The 26392-nt window shown below is 53.4% G+C and overlaps 1 long non-coding RNA gene across 1 annotated transcript; it reads right to left on the reverse strand.

The window, feature by feature from the left end:
- Positions 1-13164: 13164 nt before the first annotated feature.
- On the reverse strand, positions 13165-24197 carry LOC106783065 (uncharacterized). Its single transcript, XR_001380562.3, has 3 exons — positions 24075-24197; positions 14797-14914; positions 13165-13415 (listed from the first exon to the last, which is right to left on the reverse strand). It is a non-coding gene; the product is annotated as an uncharacterized lncRNA (long non-coding RNA).
- Between the last annotated feature and the right edge of the window lie 2195 nt (positions 24198-26392).

A 26392-nucleotide genomic window follows, 5' to 3' on the forward strand; every position in this document is an offset into this window, starting at 1 on the left:
CCCTCCATCCTCCCAACAAGGTTATTTGCTAATTTTTCATTGAACAAAAGCACCGCTGAGCCCAGTTGTACATTGTACCTGCATTCTTCTTTATATAACCCTTCTTTTTTCCGGAGTTAATAACCGCCTTTTTTATTCGCCTGACGTCTGGTATGTATTGTCAACTTTTTCTAAGTGTTCCACGTCTCTGCCGCTTGCCTATTAATAGGGTTTCCATTCAATCAAACGCACCGGTTTCATTTTTCCCTCTGTTCTCTTGTTTTAACCCGGACTTGTTGCCTGCGGGGCCTGATACTCAACCTGTGCTCTTAGGGCCCTCTCTGTCCTCATGCTGAGACGCAGCTCCACTGCGCTTCTGTCTTCACGTCCTTATTTCCAGAACCTCTTTTCTTTCCCTTCCTGGGTTTGTTCCCCTGTTGGTGATGTACATCCTGCAATTGCTTCCTGAGAAAGGGGACACGGGGGGTAAAATTTTCAGAATTTTTATTCTGAAAATGTCTTTAATCTAGCCTCACGCTCGGTTGATGGCTTCCCAGAGCATGGATTCCCAGGTTGGAAATATATTCCCCTGTTAAGCATGGCCCATTGGCTTCTCAATTCCAGAGCTGCTGGAGAGCAACCCATGCCGTTCTGACTCCTGGTCTCCGGGCAGCGGCTTCATTACCTGGAAGCTCCTAAGAGCTCAATATAAGCTTTCTCATCCTCATTTATGAATCTGTTTTCATCCAATGTGCTGGGTCCTGGGTGGACCTTTTTATTCTGGAAATTCATGTCCAATTCCGGTAAGTTTTTGTGTGCAATTTCTTCTTCTCCAGTTTTTTTGTCCTCACTTTCTTGAATTCCCTTTAGCCAGATGTTGGACTTCCTAGAATGTATCTCTAATTCTTTCTTGTAATATTTTTTTCCTGTGTTCCTTTTTTTAAAAAGCCTTTTCCTGATAGAGCCCTTCTATTTCACCTTCCACTTTTCTGTTGATTTTTCAAATTTATTACTCTTTTTATTTTAATTTCCTAAAGCTCATTTTTGTTCTCTGTTCTTTTTTCAAAATTCCCTTGTGTCTGAATGTGATTTTTCTTTTCATTAAGCATGTTACCATTAGTGCTGGTGTTGAAGTTTTCTTCTGTTCCCTGCGTTGTCTCTGTTTTCTCTTTGTTTCTTTCTTGTAGTTTGGACCACGTGTTTTCTTTGTTTGGACCTTGGTCTTTAATGTTGGAGGATTTTCTCAAATGTCTGGTGGTCCTTGGCTGCTCGTTTGTACTGAGGGAGCCCCTCAGATGCTGATTGGCAGCCTGTGTGGCTGGGCGGGGCTGGGCTACTGAGGGGCTCCACTGGAGGTGGGCAGATGGCGAGCCTGCCTTTTTGTTGGGGGATGCCCAAATGTCAGATTTTGCTCTTCTTTCTTTATGGGCTTGTTCAGTTCTCCTGAGAAGAATCTACCATCTTGCCTGAGTGGGGGCTGTGGACCTTCTGGAATCCAGGAGAAGTGGAGGGGAAACCCCTGAGAGATGTCAGAAGTGGCATCCACAGGACTTGTTTTTTCCTGAAGTTATTTTTTTTGTTGCTTACTTAGTTTTCATGTACCTACCGTGAATTCTTTCCAAACTCTCTAACAAAGCCTAAAACTGCTTTTGATTCTGTCAGCCTCCTCAGATAATCTATAAATTCAAATTTTTTTCTGTTTTGCAGACATGCCCCTTAGAGCCTCTAGTCCCCACCTGAAGGGGCCGCTATCCACGTCTCTTCCCTAGCTGTCCTTCTAGAACCTTCTTTCTCTGTCTTCCTGAGGATTTCCATCTTGCTCATTAGTTGATTCCACTGTGTCCTGGACCCAATGCCTTCCTATTTCTTGGCTAACTTCCTTGTTTTGGTGTAGCATATTCTCCAGTAATTTCCTAAGAAAATGCACACAGTAGGTAAATTTTGTGACTCCTTTCATGTCTGAATATGCATTTATTTTACCTTTTATTTTACCTACATGATGGATAGTTTGGCTAGGTATGGAATGGTAGGTTACAAATAAATTTCTCTCAATGATTTTGAAATCTCAGGAGACTTTTGTGTGCTCAGTTGTTTTCTATTTTCCAGTTTTGTTCCTGAGAAGTCTGATGTCATTCAAAGTCTTTATCTTTTATATGTGACCCATCCTCCCCCTTTCCCCTAAAATTTTCAGTTTTTTCTTGTCTCTGATACTCTGAATTTGGTGATAATGTGCCTTGGTATGCATCTTCTACAGTTCATTGCTGCTGGGTACTCATGAGTCCTTTCAAAGTAGAGACTCACATCCTTTGGTTCTAGAAAATCTTCCTGTTTCATCTGTTTGAAAAATTTCTCCCCTTGGGTCCCTCTGTTCGCACTTTCCAGGACGCCCATTAGTAAGATAGTAGACTTTATGATTTGAACCTCCACTTTCTTATCTTTTCTCTCTTATTTTCTAACTTGCCATTTTGTTTTATTTTCCAAAAGAGGTTTTCAACTTAATCTTTCAGCCCTTGCACTGAATATTTAATTTCAGCTATCAAATTTTTCCCTTTCCTTTCCAAGTTCTTTTGCTTATTTTTTTAATGTTCCTTTAAAAAATAACATTCTGATCATTTTTCCCGAGTATGCAATATATTTTATTAATTTTCTAAGGAGATTAGCTATTTTTAGTTTTTTCCTCCCTGCTTATCTCTGTTTCCTCTAAGTTTCTTTCTCTGTCTGCCAAACCCCTTTTTTGCTTCCCCCGTCCCTGTCTTGTGTCTTTCATGTCGGAGGCATTTCTAACATGTCTGCGGACCCTGGGTGGCAATCCTTGTTTCAGACAGAGTACCACCAATCTGACAGGAAGCTCTGTGTGCACAGACAGGGCTTGTCCACGGATAGGCTTTCCTGGAGACGATCAGGTGGTGAGCCCAAATGCCACTGTCTCTACATCTTTCCTCTTGAGCTGGGCAGTTTTTCCAGAGAGATCTCTAATTTCCTACTGGGGTCTTGAGCCTTCTGCAAGTGGAGTAGCAGATGGGGGCTGGAGGTCCACCCTTCTGTATGAAATCCCCCATTCCAGCATGAAATCCCCCATTTCAGTATGATTCCTCATCTCCCATCCCTCACTTCACAGTCCCAGTGTCACCAAGGTCGAATCTCTCCTGAGATCTATTTCATCCTCAGCTGGGTGGGAAAGGAATTTGCATGGGGATGGGGAGGGCGGGTCTGACAGCTTTTTAAAGGAGACTTTCACACTGCTCCTCTGTTTTCAGCCTCACTCCTGCTTTCAGGGGAGTCTGGCAGCTCTCCTTCCTGAGTCTTTCCAGGCATCGGAGTGGAATCCGGCCTGCTTCTTGCTGCCTTCCGCCTCCACAGGCACTTAGGTTTCTGCTTTCTCAATTCCGCCAAGGCAGTTACTGCTCCTCCATTCATTTTCCATTTTCCAAAATTTTGTCGTGTCCTGTTGTCTCCTCTCTGGCCATCTTTGTCTTTTTCTGTCATTTTAGTGGGGCTTTGCAGGAGTCGGGGAAGGGAATGTAAGTGGCTGTGGCCAAGCCACAGGGCTTACCTTTGAAGGCATCTGCCAGGGCTGCACTGACCTCCTGGCACATCTACATGCTGACGATCCCTGACTCTGCTCTCCAGCCCTGCTCTCTCCCATGAGCCCACACCCAGGGGTTCAGACGTGTCCTCTCGTGTGGACCACAGGCCCCCCAAATTCAGCATACCTCAAGCTGAACTCATCATTGCTCCCTCCAAACCTGCTCTTCCTCCTGCGTTCTATCTTGGTGAATACTCCTGCCCTCTGCCCTGCGGTCCAGGGAACCAGTCCACAGGTCCTTCTGCATCCCACCAAGAGGGTCAACCATCACACACTGTGAACACCACTTCCTCCTCACCTCTGGAGTCCGCTCATGTGTCTCTATCAGCAGCTTGGACAGTCTAGTCCGTGCATCATTTCTCTCCTGGACCGTGACAGCCCCCTCATGCCTCTCCTCCTCCCTAGTCTGGCTCAGAGACCTCTCCCAATCTGATCACATCTGAGAGTTTCTCATTGCCCTTGAAATGAAGCTCAACCCTATCACTTGGCCATGAGTCTTGCTATCTGGCCTCTGCCCACCTCCTCAGCCCCAGCCCTTGCTCTTACCCTGAGTACTCCATACTTCAAATATGGCACGCCATGCCTCCTCCCTGCCTCTTCTCCTTTGCCCCATCTCTATTTACCAGCTTTCAGCTTAAATGTCACTGCCTCCAGGAAGCCTTCCATGACTCTGCACCCATCCTACCCCACCAAAATTGACTAGGTGCCCCCTACTCTCTGCTCTTCATTTTTCTGCCAAGTCCCTACTTGTTCACCTGTCCTGTCTCCCAAACAGGCTGTAAGCTCTGTGAAAGCAGGGTCATGGCTGACCTGTTCCAGGGCATACCTATCTGCCCTGTCTCCAGAGCCCAGCCGGGAGCCTGGAATAAAGCCAGGTGCTGAATTGGTTATATTAATAAATCACTGTTATAGTTAACTTATAGCTATATGTAAATTATATATTTATATAAATTAAATATTTATTTAATCAATCAATTTAGTCCTCAGTCTGAGGAGAGCCACCTCGGGTGTCTTCGGGAGCCTGTGGTTCATGAGAAACCGCTGGAGAAGTCCCTATAAATCACCCTGTGTTTGCTGCAGCGGGACCCAGCCCGTCAGGGTTTGGGCAAAGAGAAGAGGGGGTCTGCAAAGCCCTGCCCCCTCCCCAGGGAGGCGGTGCTGGGGCTGCTCCTCTGCCTCACAGCCCTCCCACTGCAGCTCTAGCTGAGACCCAGGAGGGGCTGGGAAGCAGATCCAGGCCTGGGTGGTTGGGGGTGGCTGTCACCACGTGTGTGCCAGCTCCTCTGCCTCCACCTCAGGGGGAAGCTCCAAGAAGAGACGGGAGCTGGGAAGAGGTGGGGCCTTGACTCCTTCCTCTTCCCCCGTCACAGTCTCTAAACTAAACATCACCTCCCAGTATCTCCCAACACACCCCCTGCTCTCTACCCCCACGACCCCTGCCTGCCACAGGCTGGGCTTCATCTCCTCTGGCCTGGTGACTTGTGGGGAGCGTATTTTATTTGTCCCTAACATCTGGCACATTGCCTCCCTGGTGGGCACAGGGCAGGGATGGTTAAGAGCAGAGACTCTGGGGCTGGGCTGCCTGGAGACGGAAACCAGAGGCCTTCACTGCATGTGCCTCACTTTTCTCATCTGTAGAATGTGTGTGAAAGGGACCCCAGCTCACTGGATTGCTGTAAGATTACACCAGGCAACACGTGTCAAGTGCTTGGAATAGTGCCCAGCGCACACAAGCCTTACAAAAGTGTTGCGCATTATCACTAAGTAGATGCTCAGGAAAGTTGGCGGAGTGGAATCATGTCAGGGCTGCTGGAGAGTAGGCTGTCCTCTCCTCTCTGGACAACAGCAACCTCCCTGCTGGTCTCTCTGCCTCCCGCTAACCCCCTCCCACTGCCCTCTGCCCTCTGCCCTCTGTACTCCAGGATGGCCAAGGCTGGGGCTGGCCTCCTTGTCTGCCCCTGCAAGTCCACACATGTGCACATGTGCACGCGGACACACACCCTTCCCGTGGCCCCCATGCAGCAGGCTGGTCCCACTCTCTAGGCTTTTGCTCACAAGGTTCTCTGTGCCTGCAAGCTTCTGGCCCTGCTTTTTGTCCCCTGCAGTCCTCACGCTGGCCTTGGCTCTGTTATTGCCTGCTCCAGAAAGACTTTCCTGCCCGGCTACCTCACAGTCAGAATAGATGTGCCCGTCTTCACACTCAGCTACTTTGTTCCTCCCGCCAGGAGCTTCCTGAGGAGCCCTCCATCCTCACAGATGCTGCATGGAACTGGAATTGTCTGCTCGCCTGTGAGTCTCCTCCACTCTGGCTTCAGGGAGGAATCTAAACGCCCAGGCCAGTGACTTCCTTCCCACCCCAGCACAGGCAGCAGGGACGGCCGGATCCCACAGGCAGAAGCAGCTCTTTCACCTGCCCCAGGTGTCTGGGGCCTCGGCCACCTTGGGGAAGACTGGACCATGCCTGCCTCTGCTCACGACCTCCACACCCACCATCTTCCTAGCCCTTCCTCCCTTTCACAGCCCCAAATTGAGGGTCTAGGGGTCAGAGGTGAAGAGGAGATGTCCTGCCCCATCAAGCCCCCAGGCTGGTGGAACATCACACAGACTATGCTCTCCACGACTGTCCTGCCCAGAGCCCCCATTGTTCAGAACCAGGAGGCCGAGGCCCAGGGCGGAGAAACAATTTTCTAAAGGACACATTGTGAGCTGAGGGGGGAGCTCTGATCAGATATGAACAAATGCGAGGTCTCTAAGGCAGGCCTCTGCTCTTCTCCCATCACCCACCGGTCCCCACCCTTCCTCCCTCCACAGACATTCAGGGCCCCTTCTGTGGCCAGCCACTGCTCATCACAACCTGGTCCACCCTGAGGGGACGGCACTGAGGGCAGGATGTCCTCAAGCTGCAATGGTGACCATTCCTGTGGCTGGCCGTGCTGTGGGAGAGCGCTGTGGGGTTAACATGGTTGTCCTTGAGTCTCCCCAGAAGGGAGTAGTGTGGGCCCCCTCACCTCATGGGAGCTCAGAGGAGTAGAAAATGCTCCCAACCCAGCCCGCCTCTTTGAGGCCTGAAATGCTACCATCAGAAGGGTGAAGCCATGCTAAAACGCTCATTCCCTGGGAAGACGTCCGCTCACACCTTCTCAGTCACATAGACCCCAGTGTGAATGAGACCCTGACTCCTTCCTGAATTCGCTTTTAATGATGGGAGTTGGGGATGTAGGAAATGGAGCCTAAGGATTCAGGTCACCAGAGAGGAAAATGCCTTTGTCTGAGGTCACACGGCATGGGCCAGGCAGAGATAGAGAGCCTGGTCTCCTTCTGGATCTATGTTCCAAGGCTACAGCTGGTTCTCTGGGCCCCTGTACCACACCCCTCTGTCCTCTGCCCATCACCCCAGAATGGAGGCAGATTAGATGGAGACTGTGGAGAAACTGCGGGGCCAGATGTAAGCTGTGAGTATGCGGAAAATGGAGGACAATGAAAAATCCTTTTGGACTATTATCACGCCACCTGACTCTGCCTCTGACCGGTTGCAAATTCCCAGTTCCCAGCTCAGCACTTCTTTCGGGGGCCATCGGTAGGACACCGACCCACGTGCCTTCCTTGTGGTTACCCTGATGCCTGGCCGTTGCCCCTTCCCTCCTAGCCCAGGGCGGAGTTGTTTTTGCAGAGTTTTTGGCAGAGAGGATGAACTCTGGTTGTCATGGCAACTCCAGCAGAGGGAAGGAGGGAGAGGGCCTGAGGGGGGTGTCAGCTGGTTCTCCAAGTGAGGGTCTGCAGAGCATGGAGACTGAGGGTCCAGACAATGGCGCTGTGGCCGCCCCCATATCCCTGCCCCGCCTGGCTCCAAGCTGGCTTCTGCACCATGCAAGCCTTCTCCATTTTGGGCCTGTTGCCACATGAGGTTCTGGGTCTAGAGAAGGATGTCTTAGTGTGGGTGAAGAAAGAGGAGGGAGAGCTCCCCCAGAGAAATGTCCAGGGGCTGGGGACTTGTGCTGATCCCTTAGTCCTGTCAGGGCAGGGCCAGGGGGTCTGCTGGGTGGCCTGAGAAGACAAACTCAACTGCTACATGCCTTGGGCCGGGAAGTCAAATAAGAAAGCAGGATCAGACATTTGATGGTTAAACATCTTTCCAAGGAAATAGTCCCCCTTTGCCATTTTTTTCTTAAAACATATATCCTTCTAGTTCAATTTTCTACTTTTGAGGCAACATAATGACAAAGAAATAGTTTTCTACTAAAACAACAGCACATGCTCAGTGATAAATGGCAGCTGGCATTAGGAATGGAGGGCAATAGGGAGTGGTGGGGACTGTGGCCAAATGGAGAGATTTTTTTTCTGGATGATGGACACTGCTCCTCCCCACTTAAGTTGACTGTTGCCATGCAGACATGCTGGCTGAATTGCTCAGGAGGACTCAGAAATCAAGATTATGTGACATTTCCTGAATTTTACCTTTTTCCTCACTATAGTCCTATGCCCATGTAGACCCAGGACTTCTCAAGATCACTGAAGAGGGGACCCCTGCCATCACCTAAATAGTTAAAATGGGCCAATCTTTTATAAAGGATCTCATTTGCCTCATCCTGCTACAGAGAGGGAAACTGGGGCCCAGATAGGGCAGAGACCTTCCTGGCCAAAAGCATTGAAGGGGTTGGTGGCAGGGCTGCCACTGAAGGTACCCAGGGCAGATAAACAGAAAGATAACCCAAGAACACCTGTGCCGCTAGGACCACATGATGGGCCCTTTGCCCCATCAAGGTCAGATGGAACTGAGAGAACCTGGGGGTGACAGTCATTTTAGCTCACATTTATTGGGACAGGAACCAATCTTGGCGCATTACATGTATATGTTGAACAAGCTGGGCTTGTGTCTATTGAAAACACAATTTTAGTTTTGTATCCCACAGCTCCCTTGAAAGGTACTGTTGGGGAAGTCTCCTCCTCCTTTCTTAGAGGAAAACTCAGGCAGGTCCCATATCTTTCCTGCCCACTCTTAGCCCACAGAGAAGCTATTAATTAAAACTCTGAAATTGATTTAACAGCACTTTCCCCTGCCTTGCTCGGGTCTGCTGTGGGAAGGGGGGATATGGTTTGCTTCTTCCCCCCTTCAGCCGCTGTCCAGCTTGAGAGCCAGTTTCTGACCCCTCCTGGGTGTGGGAGGGGCAGGAGGAAGGTGAGGGAAGGGCCCGCCAGGGCAGGAAAAGTCTTGCTGCAGCTGCCGCCATCATGAGCTGGCTGCGCACTCTGAGCCCGGGAGGCGGGTAAAGCCACTCCTCTTCTGCATACCTGGGTGGGGACCACCTCTATTCTGTGGACTAGGGAAGGAGATGGCACCCATCATGGGTAGCAATAGCCACCCCACAACCCACCCTCCAGTCACAGGGGCCCTGTGTCGACTGGATCATCCCGGAGACCTTGATCTGTGTCAGATGCCTTCTGCCTGGACTCCTTACTTGCCCTGTGACCCTGTTAAGGACCTCGGGTAAACTCTCTTGGTCTTAGTTGTCCTCATCTGTAAAATAAAGAGGTTACATACCTTGTATAAGGCTGCCTTCCTCTTGGAGGGAGCAGGCAGGTCCTCTGAGAGGCACTGGCAAGAGAGGAAACATTTTCTCCTGGGTCCTACCTGGTTCCCATGCAAAGAGCAAAGCCACTGGCCAGCTACTTGAGGACCCTGAGTTCCTGTCCCCACCAGAGCCTTTAGAGTCCCGGCTGCCTGCCTGAGACGCCCTCCCAATCCCTGAGTTCTCCCCCACCCTCCATGCACAGGAGGGCGGCCAGAATGTCCCTGTTCCTGCCCTCACCCACACTTCCTCCCTGGCACCAATGGTGGGTCAGGGGGGCAGCTGGCTGCGGGGTGAGGGTGGGGAGGCCTGGGGGATGTGAGGAAGGGGGACGAGTTGACTCACGGTGGGTCCCTGGACTTTCTGCTCCTCCTTGTCCTCCATCTCCTGACACCCAGCACAAGGCCCTGCTGATGGGGAGTGGGCCGTGGAGGGGGGAGGACCCCAGAAGGCCCAGTCAGTGCTCTGATGTGGGGTAAGGGGTGCAGGGTGGGGGCCCAGCTGGAGCCTGGTGCTGGTCTTGGGTTGGGGAGAGTTTGCTGTGGGAGGAGGGGAGCGGGTGGAGGTCTCCCAGCTCAGAATAGGATCAGGCCCTGGGGACCCTGTGCCTCCTTTCCACCCCTGTGTCTGTGGCCCTGACCTCCTCGGGGTCTGCCCTGCTGGCTGGGGACAGGGCTGTGGGGGCGGGGCAGAGACTGGGGAGAGGGTGGGCTCATCACCGGGAGTCCCTGCTCTTCCCTCAGGCTTCAGCACCTATGTCATTCAGGTTGGGAAGTCACACCGATTTTCAGATGAGATGGGGCAGGTCAGGTTAACCAGGAAATGTCTAGGAATGCCCCCCTGACCCCTGTGCCCTACTCCCAGAGAATAGCCCCATTAGCTAGGCTCCCACAGGCCCCCCTGCTAATGCCTCTGGCACAGCCCTTTGCACACTGTGGGGAAATGGTTGCTGTGTCCACCCCCTCCTTTGAGGCCCAGAGCCCAGGCAGTGTCCTTTTCACATCTGGACCCAAACACTGGGCCTTGCACCTGACAAAGAATAGGCATCCCACCAGAGTTTGTTGAGTGAATGACTGACTGTATCCAGGAGGAAGGGAGGATGGGAAGAGGGGAGGAGAGAGAGCAGGGGTAGAGGTACCAGAGGAAAGCCTGGGTATGAGTGCCAGCTCTGGCCAGCTGGGCTCATTTCTGCCACAGCAGGAAATACGGGGAGCAGGGTAGAGGTGCTCAAGATAAGATCTGCCCGCTGGAATGGGGGCACGCAGCTGCCTGCAACCTCCTGGGAGCAGCTTACCCTACACTTCTCTCTTTCTGCCCTTGTCTGGGACGGGGAGCTGCTTTGGGGAGGGGAGGGGCAGGTAGACATGCAGAGATTTGGTGGGAGAGCCAGAGGCTGGACCAGGTAGAAGAGGATGGGAGAGGGAGGAAGGCAGGGGTAGAGACCTGAAGAAAACACAGAGACCAGGAGGGAGGAAGACTGAAGCAGGCATGGGCAATCCAGGAAGGGTTTCCTCTCCCCCCACATCCCTTGGCCCGACAAGCAGAATCTACCTGCTTCTGTACCCCCCTCAGGACCGACTTCCTGGTTCACACATCCGGCCCACCTCCTCTGAAAATGGGTGAGGACTACGGAAGGAAGTTCCTGAGTCTGTGGGCTCTCGGGGGGGTCTCCGATCCAACGCCTGGGTTGTGGCTGACCCGAGCCGTCCAGGTTCACTCCCTCAGTCCTTAGACTCGGGGACTTGGTCGTGAAGGAGTGTTGCACGGTGCGTATGAGGGACCAGATCGCCTGGGTTCAAATCCCTGCCCGCAGCTCACAAAATGTCTCTTTGGGCCAGTTGCTTAAACGATCTCTGCCTTAATTTGCCCATCTGTAAACCGGGGATAATAATGGGACCATTTCATGGTGGCGTTGTTAGGTTCGAATAAGATAATCCAAGTGGAGCCCCCGTCCTGGGACGTCATAAAATCTCCATAAATACGTGCTATTCTTCCTTAGGCCTCTGAATGGATGTGGGGACAATAGGTAACATTTAGCTGCTGCACACCTGTGTTCTTATCCACTGAACTGGGTAGAATGATCCTGGCTCAGACAGCCTGCCAAAGATGGAGAGAGAGTGCAGGCTGATAGTGGATGGGAACAGCAACAGTTTCCAGGTACTGGTCTCCTCCTTGGCTTTTTTAAAGTACTTCTCACCTTCCTCTAGTCCTCTGGGGAAGACAGCAATGCCCATTGTACAGATGAGGAGAGCGAGGTTGGGAGGAGAGGTGGCTGGCCCAGGGTCCCATGCCCAGCTGGGGAAGCCGGGACCCCCTGTGCCAGGGAGGGCTCCTCTCCATTCAGACTCTGGGGTGTGTGTGTGGGAGGGTGGTTAGGGGGTGTGGAGGGGTGGGGCCAGGAGGAGAAAGTGCTCCTGCGTAGCTCTGTCCAACAGTCCTCATTATTTGTCCCATGTTCTGCTCTTTGCTGATTCTGAACAGCAGATACCAGGTCTTAATGCCACAATCACTTGTCTATTTGAGGAGAAAATTGGACTAAAATGGCCTGGAGCTTTCAGTCTACGGTTCAGGAGAAGGGAGGGCGATGAGCAGCGTGATGGGCAGGGAGGACGAGAGCAGCGTCTGAGTCTGAGGATGGTGGTGCTGCATCCCAGGCCCAGGTCGATGCCCGGGGAGGGGATAAATGACAGGGGTCAGGGGGCCTAGACCCAGGACTCCCCCTGCAAATTGTAGGCTCCTCAACCCCTCCCCCCAAGAAAACTGGGTGCAAAACTCACCCAGAACCCCTGAGGTCCCAGAGTTTTTCCCTGAGGAAAATAAAAGCAGTTGTTCAGATCAGGTAAGAGTGGAGAGTGTGAGCGGCCCCTCCAGATATTGAAGAAGGCCCCAGGCTCTGTGCTCCTTCCCCTGCGTCCTGGTCTTCACTGCTTGGCCTACTGGAAGGACTGGCATAGGAGGCCTGACTCCTGCCCTCGGGAAGCCCCTGGCTGGTGGGGAGACCAGCCTCCCCCCGAAGTCAGCCAGAGAAGAACCAGGCCACAGTGAGAGCCGAGCTGGAGCGTGCATAGGGCTCGCCGGCTGGGGCAGGGGAGCTCAGAAAAGGGAGGTGGGTGGGGGCCGAGGCAGCTGGGGAGACCCCTGTAAGAGGGTGGATGGAGCTGGTCCTTCATGACCTGGACATGGGGATTGAGGAAGAAGAGCCCTCCGGTGGAAGTATTTTCTTGCTCTGGCTGGGGCAGAGTTAAAAATGAACGGAGACAGGACGGGGGAGGGGAAGGAAAACTCCGTCGGTGTGTCAGGGAAGGCTGGAGTGGAGAGCAAGTCAGGAAGGAGAAAACATAGACCTGGAAGCCGATTGCAGAGAGTTCGGCTGAGTTAGACAGGATACAATGGGACATAGGGAGCCATTGAGGATTCTGGAACAAAGAAATGGCTTAGTCAGATTAGCAGGTGGCAAAACTCACTCTATCCCAACTGCAGAGTGGGTGAGAGCAGAGGTCTGGTGACCAGTTGGGAGGATATTGTAACTGGTAAAAGGCAATGATGTCCTGGCTTGGGCACTTCCGTGTGGTTGGAAAGGAGGGACTAAATGCCTTCCTACTGTGGATGAGGGACAGGCTGGGGCAGACCAGCTCGAGATGGGAGTGGTCTCTGCAGAAGAGGCTTATTCCTACTTAGGTTTGTGGTTTGGGCAGTTGGGGAGATGGTGGTACCTTTTACAAAGACCTAGAAGACAGGGATGAGCTTGGTTTTGGACTGGCTGACTGCAAAGCATCTGTGAGGCATCACTGTGGAGAAGTCCAGCAGATGGTTGGCTAGACAGGGGTGGGGCTCAAACGAGGGATTTGGGTCTCCTGGCAATTAGCTGGTGAACAGAGACTGGTGCTCAGCTGGGTGGGTGTGGGGAGATGGTGGGAGTATCAGAGCCTGTGTGTGACATCTCTGTCTCCTCCCACAGAGATTGTGCTGCGAGCCCACTAAGTGCTGCCTAAGAGTTGCCACTAAGAGTGAAAAGGGAGTCAGGACCCAAGCTCTGGGGACCACCATCATTTAATGGGAGGCCGAGGACGGGTGATGATGGTTGGGTCAAGGAAGCCGAGGGGCATGGTCATAGGTGTCCCATGCAGCAGAGGCAGGTGCAGTGAGGCATGAAGCTGGCAGGAGGTCGTGGGGCTTCCAAGTCACAGCATGGGGTCAGCTGATGGAAAAGCCCAGATCCCAGAAGCCAAGTCAGACCCGCCGTGGCTGGCACACATTGGGTATACTGGAGTCTGCAGGCTGTCCTGCAGGAATGTAGGGGTGTGCTACTCTGGGCCCCCAGGCTCCAGGGAGGCCCTCTATCTTGTGCTCATGGGATGGGGAAGTTGCTGCCCCAGCATCTCTACCCTCCCCTGGCCCATTTGTCCTGGGCCTTGGCCATCTGTCCTTTTGGCTCTCCTATCCCCTTTCCTCTCTTCCTCCCACCACAGAGCCGGAGGATTGATCACCACAGGCCTGAGTGCGGCACCTATTCCTGCACCCCACTCCCGGGACACAGGACTCTCCCTTTCAAGGGGTGCAGGAGTACTACGCACACTGAACCTGAATTCCGCGCTGCAGTTCAGATCTCCCATTGCATGAATTGCTCATGGCTGGGCTTAGGAGGGATTAGACTTCTGGGGGAGGCTCAGGCTGGGACCAGACTTTAAGGTGACAAAGTACACCAGCAAGTTGGCCATAGGGACACTGGCTGAGAGAGTGCATGGCTCCGTGCCACCCACCCTACCACAGTGATCAAAGATCAGCGGCCACAGCCATGCCAATGACAGAGGGAGGCAGTGGGCACTGGGGTGCCAGGGAGCTGATAGCACAGACTCTGAGGTCCACATAGGGGGCACCTGGCCATCTGGGCAGCGGCTGAGTCATCCCCAAAGCTGCGGTGGCTGGAACGTCCAGTCCCCGCTGTGGACAGGAGCTTATCTGGGCCACCCGCCTGCCCACCTGTGTCTGGTGTGGTCTCCTCGAGGAGACCGTGTCCTGGGCACCTGCCTGCAGCACAGAGGCCCTGCACAGCTGGGCTGAGGCAGGGTGAGGGAGGGCCCCTGACGTGCACAGCTCCCGGACCAACGCACAGGGCTTGGGTCTTAGAGGCCCAGGGTGAGCTCCTGTCTAGGGAGAGAAGGGGCCCTAGCTTCTTTTTAGAAACCCCGGCCAAGTGTGAGCCCCCGAACTGTAGTCCCTTCCCTAAGGGGGCACCCACGTCTCCCTGCCTGGCCTCAAGCATCCTTTGAGATCAGGGAAACCCCAGCTATGCCCAGAATGGAGCTTGGTGTGGGTGGGTGGGCCAGCAGCGTGGACAGAAGGAGAGGGCTTTTCACACTGAGAGACTAAGAGAATGTCTTGTCTGGTGCGGTTTTTCAAACATTTTTAGCAGAAGCTCAATGATTAAAATACATGAAAGTAGTCACTCTGATTGTGGTGGGAGTGGCAGCCTGGGGCCCATCTCCTGACCCCTAACCTCCCTGTCCACCCACAGCAGCCACTGGACTGTCCTTAACTAACCCCTAGGGCTCCAGGTAGCACAGAATGAAAAGCTGTCCACCAATTTCAATCTCCGCACGACATATTCCACCTGCCTGTTCTACAGATAGGTACGCTGAGACCCAAGAAGGATGAATGACTTACGTAAGGCTGTTTGTGGCCAAGCCAGGGACATGAACCCAGGTTCCTGCATTCCAGCCTGGGGCCTCCCAGCTGCCCAAAGAGCTCCATCTTCCTGACTGCTGATTGGATTCCAACAGCTCTGTTTTAAAGAATAATTGTATTGTCCTAATTATGCATTTCAATATTCGAAACCACCTTACATCTGCTTTGGAAGCAGGCAGAGTAAACATCGTAAATGCGTATGTAAAATCATTATGCTCCCTTTTTGTTCAGCTCTGGTCTCTGCTCTCCTGTGGGAGGAAATAAAAGAGGATGAATCTGGCCCCGGCCCTTGATGAGCTCACAGTTGGGGTGAGTGGTCGGGGAGAGAGGTGGCAGACTCTGGGCCTACTCTCCAGAGCTACAGGCAGGCTGGGGAGGAGAGTTGGCAGCCCCAGCCCTCTGTGTGCCACTTGGTGGGCGAGGGTGGGGTGGGCAACATGCTAGATGCCCCCAGAACGTCATTCTGGCTAGCTGCAGGGCAGAGGCACGTGATCCACATTTCCTACGCCTCCGGCCTGAATGCTATTAAGAACGTGGACTCTGTTACTTAATAGCCGTGACCTTAGGTGAGTTTGCTAACCTCTCTGTGCCTCAGTTTCCTCACCTGCAATGTAGAGATTATAAATGACAAACCTCAAAGAGTTGTTGTGAAATTTATCATGTATCGATTTGCAAAAACGCTTAGCATTGCACCTGGCATATATGGTAAATGCCCATTAACAGTTAGCTGAGGATAATGATGATATAACTGGGTTGAAATGCGCTCAGATGGAGCATCCACCCTGGGATGGGGAGCTGCAGTGTGAGCCTTCCTGGGGGCAGTGTGAGCTCCCCCCCACCCCCACCCCGCGGCAGCGCTTCTTGCCTGAGGCTTGGTCATGGGAACCCTAGGTGAATGGAGTAACTGTCTATTGCAGAGGAAAGAGCCCCTGGCATGGAAGCAAGAGCCTTGAAACTCAGATCCTTGCTCTACCACCCAGGTTCTGGGGCAGGTCTGTATGTTCTCTGATCCTCACTTTCTGCATCTGTAGGGTCGGGCACAATACACCAAACACACAGTGGGGCTGTGAGGGTAGACCAGATCCATGTGTAAAATGCTTATCACTTTACCCAGCACATCGGAGGCGTTCCGAGAATGTTAGTTCCCTCCCCAAGAGGACAGGCAGGAGGGCCCTGGGTAAATATCACACAAGGACCCTCCTTAGAGTTTGGGAGGAGATGGCAGCAGCAGCATGGGCAGCTCACATAGATGGAAGAGGTAGAGAAGCCGGGCTGGGAAGAGGAAACTTTCCTTTTCATTCACTCAGCATGTTTCCTGGACGTGAGCTGTGTCTGGTCCACGGTCTGGGGCCTGGGCAGATGTGGCTGGCATGACCCCTGCCCACAGGAGCTCCCAGCCCAGGGAGAGCGAGTGGAGATGTCTGCTCAGATGAACACCAGGCAGGGTGGAGGTACAAAGTCTGGCCTGGGGGCTGAGACCCCTTGAAGCTGGGGAGGGTTGGGGTTTTGTCTGGTTTGTTTGGCTGAGTTTGCAGGTCAGCTGTGATAGAGGACTGGCTGAAGGACATCGCAGGTGGAGGGAACCCAAGGGCAAGTACAGGGGTGGGAAATCATGAGGGGTGTCCAATGGGCCGAGCGAGGGTCTCAGTCATGATTTTTTTCTTCCCAAACAGAGGCAGCTAGATCCGAAACTCCGTGGCATCCTTCCTCTCACCTGAACGGCACCCCGTTCAACCAGGAAGAGAATTCTTCCTGGAGGAGTCAGCAAGTCTTCTAGCCCACAACCATTTCCAAAATTCCTACAAAATAACAAACCGTACAGCCAAGAGTCCACAAAACTCCAGGGCTACACAGGGGAATAGTGACTGAGAACTCGCCGCAGGCCCTGGGACGGTCAGGGAGGCCTGCAGGGAGCCTGGGCAGGGTCAGTGTAGGCCCGGAAGGCTTCTCGGAGGAGGTGATGTTGGCAGAGGCTGCCCCGGTGCCAGGAGAAAGCGGGGCTGGTAAAGCCGCGTGCGCTCAGCTCATTCACCTCCTATTGCAGATCAGAGCAGGGAGTTTTCCTCAGATTACTTCTGCCTAAGAAGACAGGCCTCTTCTCAGGGCCTGCTGACATGTTTTGTTTTCCCTCGGTAGGGATAATCAGCCTGTTTGGGAGTCGGGCTGACAGCTCAGGCAGCAGGCAGGGGCTGGGGGCGGGAGGCCCCGGGGCTGCAGGCAGCTCTCTGAGCAGACGCTGCTGGGCCGCCTGGCGACAACCTCCAGCAGGGGGGTGGTTTCTGTTTGTGCCACGGAGGAGAGCGCTGTGGGGCAATTTAGCTCGGTTACGTGAACCTGGAGAGCCGCCTGGCTGTCTCCCTGTTTAATTTATGCCTGAATGTCAGTGCTGAGAAGCCTACAGCCATGTCCCTGCTCCCAGAGAAGAGACTCATTAAGATCTGTGCTTGGAGCTGTGCTGGGTATTTCCCGACCTTCCATGGGAGGGGGCCCGACTGTCCCCTCTCCCTCCCCTTCTCTGGGAAGACTTCCAGGTTTCCCCATCCCCAGCTGATGGCCCCATCCCCACCAGCCCCCACAACCCTGAGAGGTCCAGCCTCAAACTCCAGCCCAGGCCAGGTATGCGCTCTTCACCAACGCATGAACTGGAGAGCGAGGGGAGGCACCCACCAGCCTTGGGGGTCCCCGAGGGCAGGCCAGAGGTGAGCTCCTCTTCTCCTCCGGGGTCAGCACCCAGGGCTGTCCTGCTCAGCATTTCTAAGCACTTGGCTGGAAGGCTTGCGTACTGAACACGGCCGGCCGGCCGGGCGAGCTGAGGAACGGCTATTTTAGAATCACCTTCAGCAAAACAGCCACACCCACCTTGAGGATAGTGGGTCCCCCCAACCCTGTGGGTCTCTGGAGGTGTGAGGGAGGTCCCATACCTGCTTCTCCCAGCTTTGAGGAGGGGAACCGGGCCAGGCAGCCTTTCTGAACGACTGACACTCTCCCCCCACCCAACACACACTTCGATTTCCTCTTGTGTGGAAGGAAGACGGTGGACTTCCCCAACTCCAAGGCACAGCCACCCAATCTCAGCACCCTGTTCTGGCTCCTTGATGGCACCCCAGCCAAGAGCCCAGCTTCCAACTCTCAGTGTTGTCTTATTCACTTGCAGTGCATGCATCCAGAGCTGGGAGTTTTCCTCAGACTCTGTGGCTACACATCCCGCTGCTCCAGAGAGCGAGGTTTAGTAGCGGCCTTTAACAGAGCCTCAGGTCTTTCCAGAGGGGCAGGGTTGGGAGACCTGGCCATGGCGACCAGCACGCCCCCTGGCTGTGTGTTCCTGAGTTGCAGGTCCAGGAGGTCAGCAGAGCCCAGGGCTGGGAGGCAGGGCCTCTGCGTCTGTCCTTGGTTCCTCGCCACCGACCCTCAGTGTGTCAACAAGTCAGACCTTCCACTCCTTGGCACCTCAGTTTTCCCATCTGCCTTATGGGTGTCTGGGAGACACCCCTGCAAGGTGTATATGAGGTTGTGGCCCCTGGGAGAGGCATCTCTGGAGCCACGAGCCATCTGGCCCTCGGTAGCCGTGTGGAGCAGCTTTCTTCCTCTGTGGTCTCCCAGGCAACGCCGAGCTGCCTGCCAAGCTTGCTGCCGAGGCCTGGCTCCCGCACACATCTTTAGTGCCACACAGAGATGGCTGATGGCAGGAGCCAGGGCGAGGCCCAGCCTCCCCAGCTGTCACAGGGAGCAAATCAGACAAAGGTTGAGTTGGGTAGGGATGGGGGAGCCCTGTGGCCAAGAGGCCTGGGGGAGTAGCTCAGAGGCCCTGGCTGCCCTCCTGCTACCTCGTCCTCCTAATACTGCCCTCTCAGTGACCCCTGCTCTCCAGACCACTCCATTTGGAATCTCACAGCCCTGGGCCTCAGTTTCCCCATATATCAAAGGGGTGGGGGCTGATCTCCAGCCCTCCAGACTCTACTGGCCTGAGACAAGAGCCTAGCCAGGATGTCAGAGGCCTGTGGAATGGGCCCTGAACAGTCTTTGGAAGCTGCCCCCACTGCCCCAAGAGGACGCTGGAGGGGGCATCTCTCAAGGGCACTTATTAGGCAAGGTCTCCAGGACCATTTGCTCCAAGATCCTGCATCCACCCTCTGCTCCTCACTGCCTGCCACTGGTGAGGCTCCTTCCCCGGGCTGGCTTTGCTCTCTTAGCCTCTCCCTCTGCCACTTCCCAGGATTTGCAGGCTCTGCTGGCTGGGCAGTTCTTTCTTAGATGACAGTCTAAGAGATGTGGAAGCTGGAGCTGGCCTTGGCAGGTAGGGTTGAAGGGGGTGCAGAGAGTCCCAGGGCCTGCTGCTTCTGCTCGTGCATAGCTGAGGAGGCAGGGAGGTCTCATAGGACAAGGACATGGGGAGGAGGTGCTGTCCAACCTCCAGCAGATTCCCAGGTCCAGAGCAAAGATCCAGGCATTTTCCATCCAGGCTGGATCCCACAGGTGCCTGGCCAGGCCTGGGGCACCAGAAGGGACCACTCCTGCAATGGGGAGTTCCTCTGGGACTGGGCAGCTGGCACCATCAGGCAGCCAGAGTGGCAAGGATACTGCGAGCCCCGTGGCCCCCTCGTGTGAATTAGAAGAAGATGCCCTCTCTTGGCAGATCTGGCCCTGCAGAGAATGGATTTCATCCTTCACCACCTCCACAGACTGCCTTTGCACGGAGCAAAACCTGGAGCAGAACCTGAATTGCCGTCTACAGCAGCCTGCCAAGCAGACATTGGAAAGGCAGCAGCTCTTTGACCAACCCACCGGAGAATCAAGGGGGACTCCTGGCATAGCTGTGTGGGCACACTGTGGGGACTTCGAGCTGAGGCCTGGAGGCCAGAGCAGAGGGGCATTGGTTCCTTCAGTGAATACTCACTGAGAGGACCTACTCTGTGCCTGGCACTCCTCTGGATGCTGGGAGGACAGTGATAATCAAGATAGACAAGGTCCCTGTGGTCCCAGAGCTTATGTTTCAGAGGAAGAGATAGACAATAGTAACCTAGAAAGATATCAGGTGGCATGCAGAGACTTTCACCATGGGGAGGGGTGGTGAGTGAAGGGCGAGGAGAGATCCGGGGCGGGTAGAGGTGGCTGGCAGACCCCAGCGAGCCTTAAGCTGAGACCTGAAGGATGGGAAGAACCAGCAGAGGGAAGGTCAAGGGGAAAAGCATGGCAAGCAGAGGGAACAGTTGGGTGGAGACCCCACAGAGGGGACAATCTTGGCCTGCTCAGGAACTGCAGGAGGCTGGGAGGACCGGGGCATGGTGGGCACCCAGGACAGAGAAGGAGATGGGCTCAGCAGACGGGGGCCAGATCTCAGGACTGTGCCAACCAGTGAGGGGTTTGGGATCCATCCTCTGTGCAGTGAGAAGCCATTAGAGGAATTTAAACAGAAGAGACTCAAGAACAATGATTCTCGACCAGGAGGGACCTCTCTCCCTGGATATTTGGCAGTGTCTGACTGCGGTGGAGGGTGGGGGGTCTTACGGGCATCTAGTGGGTAGAGGCCAGGGATGCTGCTAAACATCCTCCAGTACGCAGGATGGCCCCCACAACAGAGAAGTGTCTGGCCCCAAATGTCAATAGTGCTGAGGTTGCAAAACCCTGCTCTACATGTCTCTGTTCCCCAGAGCTGCTGTTCTTTTGGGATAACCCAGGGTCACTACACTCACATCTCGCTCTTTCTGTATATACTCTGGGTGCAATTTCTGTCTCCATCACTCGCCCAAAATGTCAGTGGTGCAGAGATTGGGAAACTCTGCTGTATAAGAAGGGAAACATCGAGACTACCCAGACCTGCCCTGGCCAAAGCAGAAGACACTGGCCCCATGGAGATTTTGAGCACTGAAATGTGACAAGTCCCAATTGAGAAGTGCTGCGAGTGTAAAAGATACACTGGATTTCAGACTTGGCACAATAAAAATAATGTAAAATATTCATATTTTTGTATTGACTACATGTTAAAATCATATTTTAGGTATACTGGCTTAAACAAAATGTATCATTAAAATTAATTCCCCTTGTTTCTTTTTACTTTTTTTAATGTGGCTACTAGAACATTTTAAATTACCTATATTTCTTCCATTTGTGGCTCACATTATGTTTCTATTGCATGGGGCTGAGTTAGACAATGATTCTATTGATTAAATGTTTCCTATGTACTCAGCACTGTTCTTTCTTACATACATCATTTGACTTAATTTTCACAACCACTTCATAAGGGAGATGTTGTTATTGTCCTCACTTTACATGTGAGGAAGCTGTGGCCCAGAGAGGTTAAGTAATTTGCCCAAGGCCACACAGGGAGTGGCTCCAGAATCTGGGTGCTTAACTACACCCCATTAGGATATGGCGGGTCATGGTGGTCAAGATGGAGTCGGACAGAAGTGGGATGATTCAGGATCCACTGGGTCTCCCCAGGATTCCCTGACAGAGTGGGCATAGGCAACTGGTAAGGGAATGGAAGGTATCAAGAATGCTCACTAATGTTCACTGCTTTGAACAGCAGGTGGAAGGTGATGTTGGTCACCAAGATAGGGAAGCTGGAGGAGGATGCAGGCTCAGAAGAGGAGCTCAGGTGTTGTGCGTTGGTCCTGCTAAGTTTGAGATGACTGTAGACATCCAACTAGAGATGTAAGAAGACAGTTGGATGTGTGGGGAGGCATCTGGGGTGGAGATAGATACTTGGGGGTCAGCAACAGATAGAGGGAATTTAAAGCCCTGGGGGGCGATGCGATCACCTAGGGAGAGTGCAGACATTGGAGAGAAGGTTGCTTGGGCTGAGCCCTGGAGCACACAACATTGACAGGGTGAGCCACGGAGAAGGAATCCGAATGAGAGGCTGAGAGGGAGAAGCCAGGGAGGCGAGAGGAGAACCAGGCAGGAGGAGAAGATATCTTAAGAAGCAGGGTGTGGTCAGTTTTCAGGCTCCCTGGAGAGCCTGTGAGCTTCTGGCCGGTTGTAGCAAGATCGCAGAACTCACTGGCCCAAGGCAGGAGGTCTGGGCTCATGCCTGGGCTGGAACCCTGCAGGCTGGCCAGATTCACGCTGAGTCCCTGGAACTAGGAATCCATGGTTCCTGAAAAGAGCAGGGAGGGGCCGTGTCAAGTGGCCTCAGCTAAGGTGAGAAGTGCATGGGGTGTGGGAAGGGTGACCCAGGCAGCTCATTAATTTGGTAGTCAGGAAGTCCTTCCATATGTCTGACTATAATATTAACTGCTTCAAAGTGAGCCTATAGTTCTTCTCTATAGCTAAGCTGAGGAGACCCTTCATACACATCCTTCTTACAGTTGAAGACAGAAAATCTTTTTTCCCCCTGCTCTCTCATAAACCCATCAGCCCTATCTTCCCCAAGTTGTTCCTGTTCCTTCTCCTAGGGGAGAAGTTTCTCCTCCTTGCAACAGCCCACGAATTCAGCTCAGGGCTCTGACAGAGTCTGGAGTTCAGAACACATGGGGAGGGATGGGCACAGACTCTGATCTGAGCTTCTTGTGTCCTGACTCTGGCTCTAGAACGTTCCAGCTGGCCCCCATCCCTAACTCCCACTGTCTCTCTCAGCTGATTTGAAAGGTCCCTAGGAATCCGTTTTCAAAAGCACTTGTTTCTGGTTTGGCAACTTGCTCACTGCCACCTGGCTCCTGACTGCAGCCCAACCTGGCTTCTGTTCTGAGTCTGCCCACTCTTGGCCGTTTGGGGCACCCCTGCCCCTAACCCAGGCTGGGTTGGGCTCTCCTACTGCTTCATCGGAGCCATCCTCCCAGCACACCAGCCCCTGCATGTCCCTGATCGCTAATCTCTCCATCAGCAGCTTCTCTTCAACCGCACTGCCCACAGAACCAAGTGCTTTGTCGATGAAAAAGCCCTTTGGGGGCAAACACAGGAAATTAAAGACTCTGAGTGCAGTAAGAAAATCCATTCTTTTTCATGGATTTCTGCAATCCAATTGCTTCGGCTTCTGCTGAGTGGCTGAGATCCTCTGGTGGTTGCTTGCACCCATGGGGGCTGGGCAGTGGGGGCGATGCTAACAAGGAGGGCCTCTGTCTGAGATTCCGCCATCCATAGTTCATGCCTTTGGGGCTGTGAGGCTGGGCGCCTGGTCACCAGGCTGTCCTTGACTGGAGGGAACCTTTAGGGCACTGTCAGAGGCTAACACCTAGGATGGATTTGTTGATGGTCAGCTGAGAAAGAGCATGTCCCGCCAGAGGAGAAGCTGGCAAGGACAGCTGAACTTTGTAACTCTGAGTGTAATGTGCAAAAGGAACAGCCTTTTGCAGGAATGAGAGGGAACCATGCTCAGATGTTCTAGTCCCAGCAGGTTATTGCTGCTCCCAGGGACTCCATTGCTCGGTCTGCAAAATGAAGGGGGTTGGATCGATAGTGTTTAAGGTCCCTTCCAGGTATAAGTTATGCAACAAATGTGAGTAGAGCTCCAGCCCTGTGCCAGAACTTCCAGGAGCCTCAACTAATAGTGCCCAGAGCCCCAAAGCAACCAGGCAGCTACCTCCCCTCACCTCCCAAGGCCGGCCACTGCTGAGACCAGGCTGAGCCTGCAGCCCAGCAAACGAGCTCCCTGGCCGAGATCTTTGGACACCCCCATGCCACCAGGGGGGCTCAGGAACACTGGGCTCAGGCAGGGCATCTTGTCTGAGACTCTCGACTCTGCCAAAGGCACTTCAACACCCTGGCTGGGCTCCGCACACAGAGGTGGAGACGGGGCCACCAAGAAGGCAGGCCAGGCTCTGGGGGAAGGAAGGCAGGAGACATGGCCTCAATTTGGGGCCCTAACTTACCACCCGGGGGAGCAGAAAAAGGAGGAATAAGAGGAGAAGGTGGGAAGAGCAGGGGTCTGGGGTAGGACACACAGAGGACTCCTTCGTGTTACTCAGGCCCTGCCAACCTGCCCCAGTGGGGTGATGTGGGCTGAGGTTGCAGCCGGCCCTGGGGAAACCCTCCAACTCAGGATGGGGAGAGGTGGCTACAGTCCAGATGTTGGGAGAAGAACTGCCATGGGGCCGAACGGGCCATCCTGGCCCCAGGGGAGAAGCAACAGTCAAAGATGGGGACTGGAGAAGCTGTTAGCATCAGGGTAGGGACTCAGCACCAATTATCCAAGTCTACCAGATCCTCTAGTCCCAGCCAGGGGCATGAGGCTACAGGATTCCAACCATTCATCTACCCGCCCAACCAAGAATCATTTTCTGGTAGGTCTTCCCTCGCCCCTACCCCCCATTCCCACTGACCTCTTGCCCAGGGGGCTCCTGGTATTCCCTGCGGACTGTCCCTGTGTCAGGCAATTATTCCTGGCCCTGTGTCTGACCTTTCACTCCTGCTCCTGGCACCCTAGGTGGGATAATCGACTTCTCACCTTGTAGACCGTCACAATGGGTGCTAGTTCACAATGCCTTCTCCCCCGACAGCCCATAACACTGCAGGAAGCCTCACTGTTTACAAAGAATTGGCAGGCAGGCTTTACCCTGGTGCCTGCCTGAAAGTTCACTTGATTCAACTTAAAGGAAGAAAGGGAAGTCAGGTCTTTTTCATGTTAGCTCGTAACCTTCTGAATTTGGTATAATCCTGTTAAGAGCAAAAGTAGCTGATATTTATGATTGACTTCTGCTGTGTTCCAGGCTTCATGCTGAGCAACGTGTAGATGAAGAAACAGGCTCAGAAAGGACAACACTTCGTAACTTGCCCGGGGGTCACACAATCAGAGCGTGGCAGTGCTGACATTCAAGCCCGGTCTGGCTGAACATTGCCACGTTCCCTCTTGGCTCCCAGAACAGACACTGGCCACTTGCCGTGGAGACGCAAATGAGGGAAGAAAATGTTTGTTCTCACGGAAATAACCTTCTGGCTGGGCTTCCAGTGCCTTCCCCTTCCCGCTGCCCTCTGCCCTCGTAAACTGTGGGCTCCTTCTGACCCAAATGCCGTGGGCTTTTTCGCTTCCAGCCTTTCACTTATGGGAGGCATGTTCTTCTGTAAGCAGCCCAAGAGCAGCAGGGGTCTGCGGGTCCCCTTCATCTCTCTGCCTCCCTCCCTGCATCTTCCTTCCACCCAGCCTGGAGAACAATAGACGTATGGCAGATAGAAGGAGCTTCACACGTTTCCGTAGTTTCCTTCATGACCACTCTGATGCTCACCAAAAAAACTCACTGTCTTGTTTGGCTTGAGTATAGCTATTCTGTTTTACAGATGAGCAATCTGAGAGCCAGAAAAACAAAATGGCCAGGAAGAAAGGAAGCGGTAGATGGCCCGAGGGTGCACTGTGTGTGTGTTCTCACAGATCAGCCTGGCCTGGCACTTGCAGACAGGGCCACCAGCTGCAGTGACAGCCTCGTGGAGTTGCCCTGGGCAGGAGGGGAGGTGGAGTCTGCTCCCGAGCAGCCTCTGGCGGGTCAGCTGTGAAGGCCAGAGCAGCTTCCTGAGTGGAGGGCAGGTGGCCCCACGAAGGAGAACAGTTTTGTCACTCCAAAGCCCTGCCACATCCAAGAAGACTATCGTGCTTCTTATTTGGCTCTCCTTCCCACGTTCCACATGAGGACTGATGGCAATGGCGGGGCAGTTGCTATGTCATCCTCTCTTTCTCATCTCCCAGCGGGGCCCTGGAGGTGTGAGAGGGACTGAAATCGACAGGACTTGAAGATCGATTTTCTTCTCACTCTATACTCCTTCCCTAGGCTGTCTCATCCAGTCCTGTGGGTTCAATAACCATCCACACCAGTGGTTCTCGTCCCTGGCTGCATGTTAGAATCACCTGGGGAGCTTTTAAAAATGCCGATGCCAGGCCCTGCCCCAGACCTAATAAATCGGAATCTCTGCCGTTGGGTCCGGGTATTAGCATTTTTTAAATGCTCTTGTTCAGTCAGGGTTGAGAACCACCAATTCATTCCCTGATCACACTTTCTTCCAACTCCCATCTCTCTTCTAAGCACCCTACCTGCTCCCTGGACATCTCTTCTTGTTTCCTCTTAGGGTGCCTCAAATTCAGCTTGTCCAAGTCAAGTTCACAATCTGTAGAGCCCCCACCTCCTTCCACCTTGAAGCCTGTTCCTGCCCCAGGCTTTCCTGTCCCAGTGAACTTGACCATCACCAGCCAGTGGTGTAAGCCAGAGACCCAAGGGAAACGCTGCCTCTCTTGTCCATGTGCTTCACATCTAATCTGTCACTCTATGAAGGTTTGATCCAGCAGCTGTAACAGAGAGACCCCAAATAGGAGTGCCCAAACAAAATAAAAGTTTGCCTCTTTCTCACACAAAAGTTTGGGTTGGCAATTCAGGGCTGGTATGGCAGCTCCATAATCCCAGGGGGCCCACACTCCTTCATGCCTCTGCTCTCCTTCATAAGCAGCCTTCTTCTCCTTGACCACGATGTTTGCTCTAGTTCCCACTGTCGTGACTTCATTCTGGACAGTGGGAAGGGGCAAAGAGGAAGGGGAATTCACGCCCCTCCCTTTAGGGCACAAATTGGATGTCATTTACATCACTTCTGCTCACATATCATTGACCTGAATGTAGTCACATCTGGCTGCAGGGGAAACTGGGAAATGTTGTCCTATTGA

Source organism: Equus caballus, chromosome 4, assembly GCF_041296265.1.
Source record: "Equus caballus isolate H_3958 breed thoroughbred chromosome 4, TB-T2T, whole genome shotgun sequence".
Lineage (NCBI taxonomy): Eukaryota > Metazoa > Chordata > Mammalia > Perissodactyla > Equidae > Equus > Equus caballus.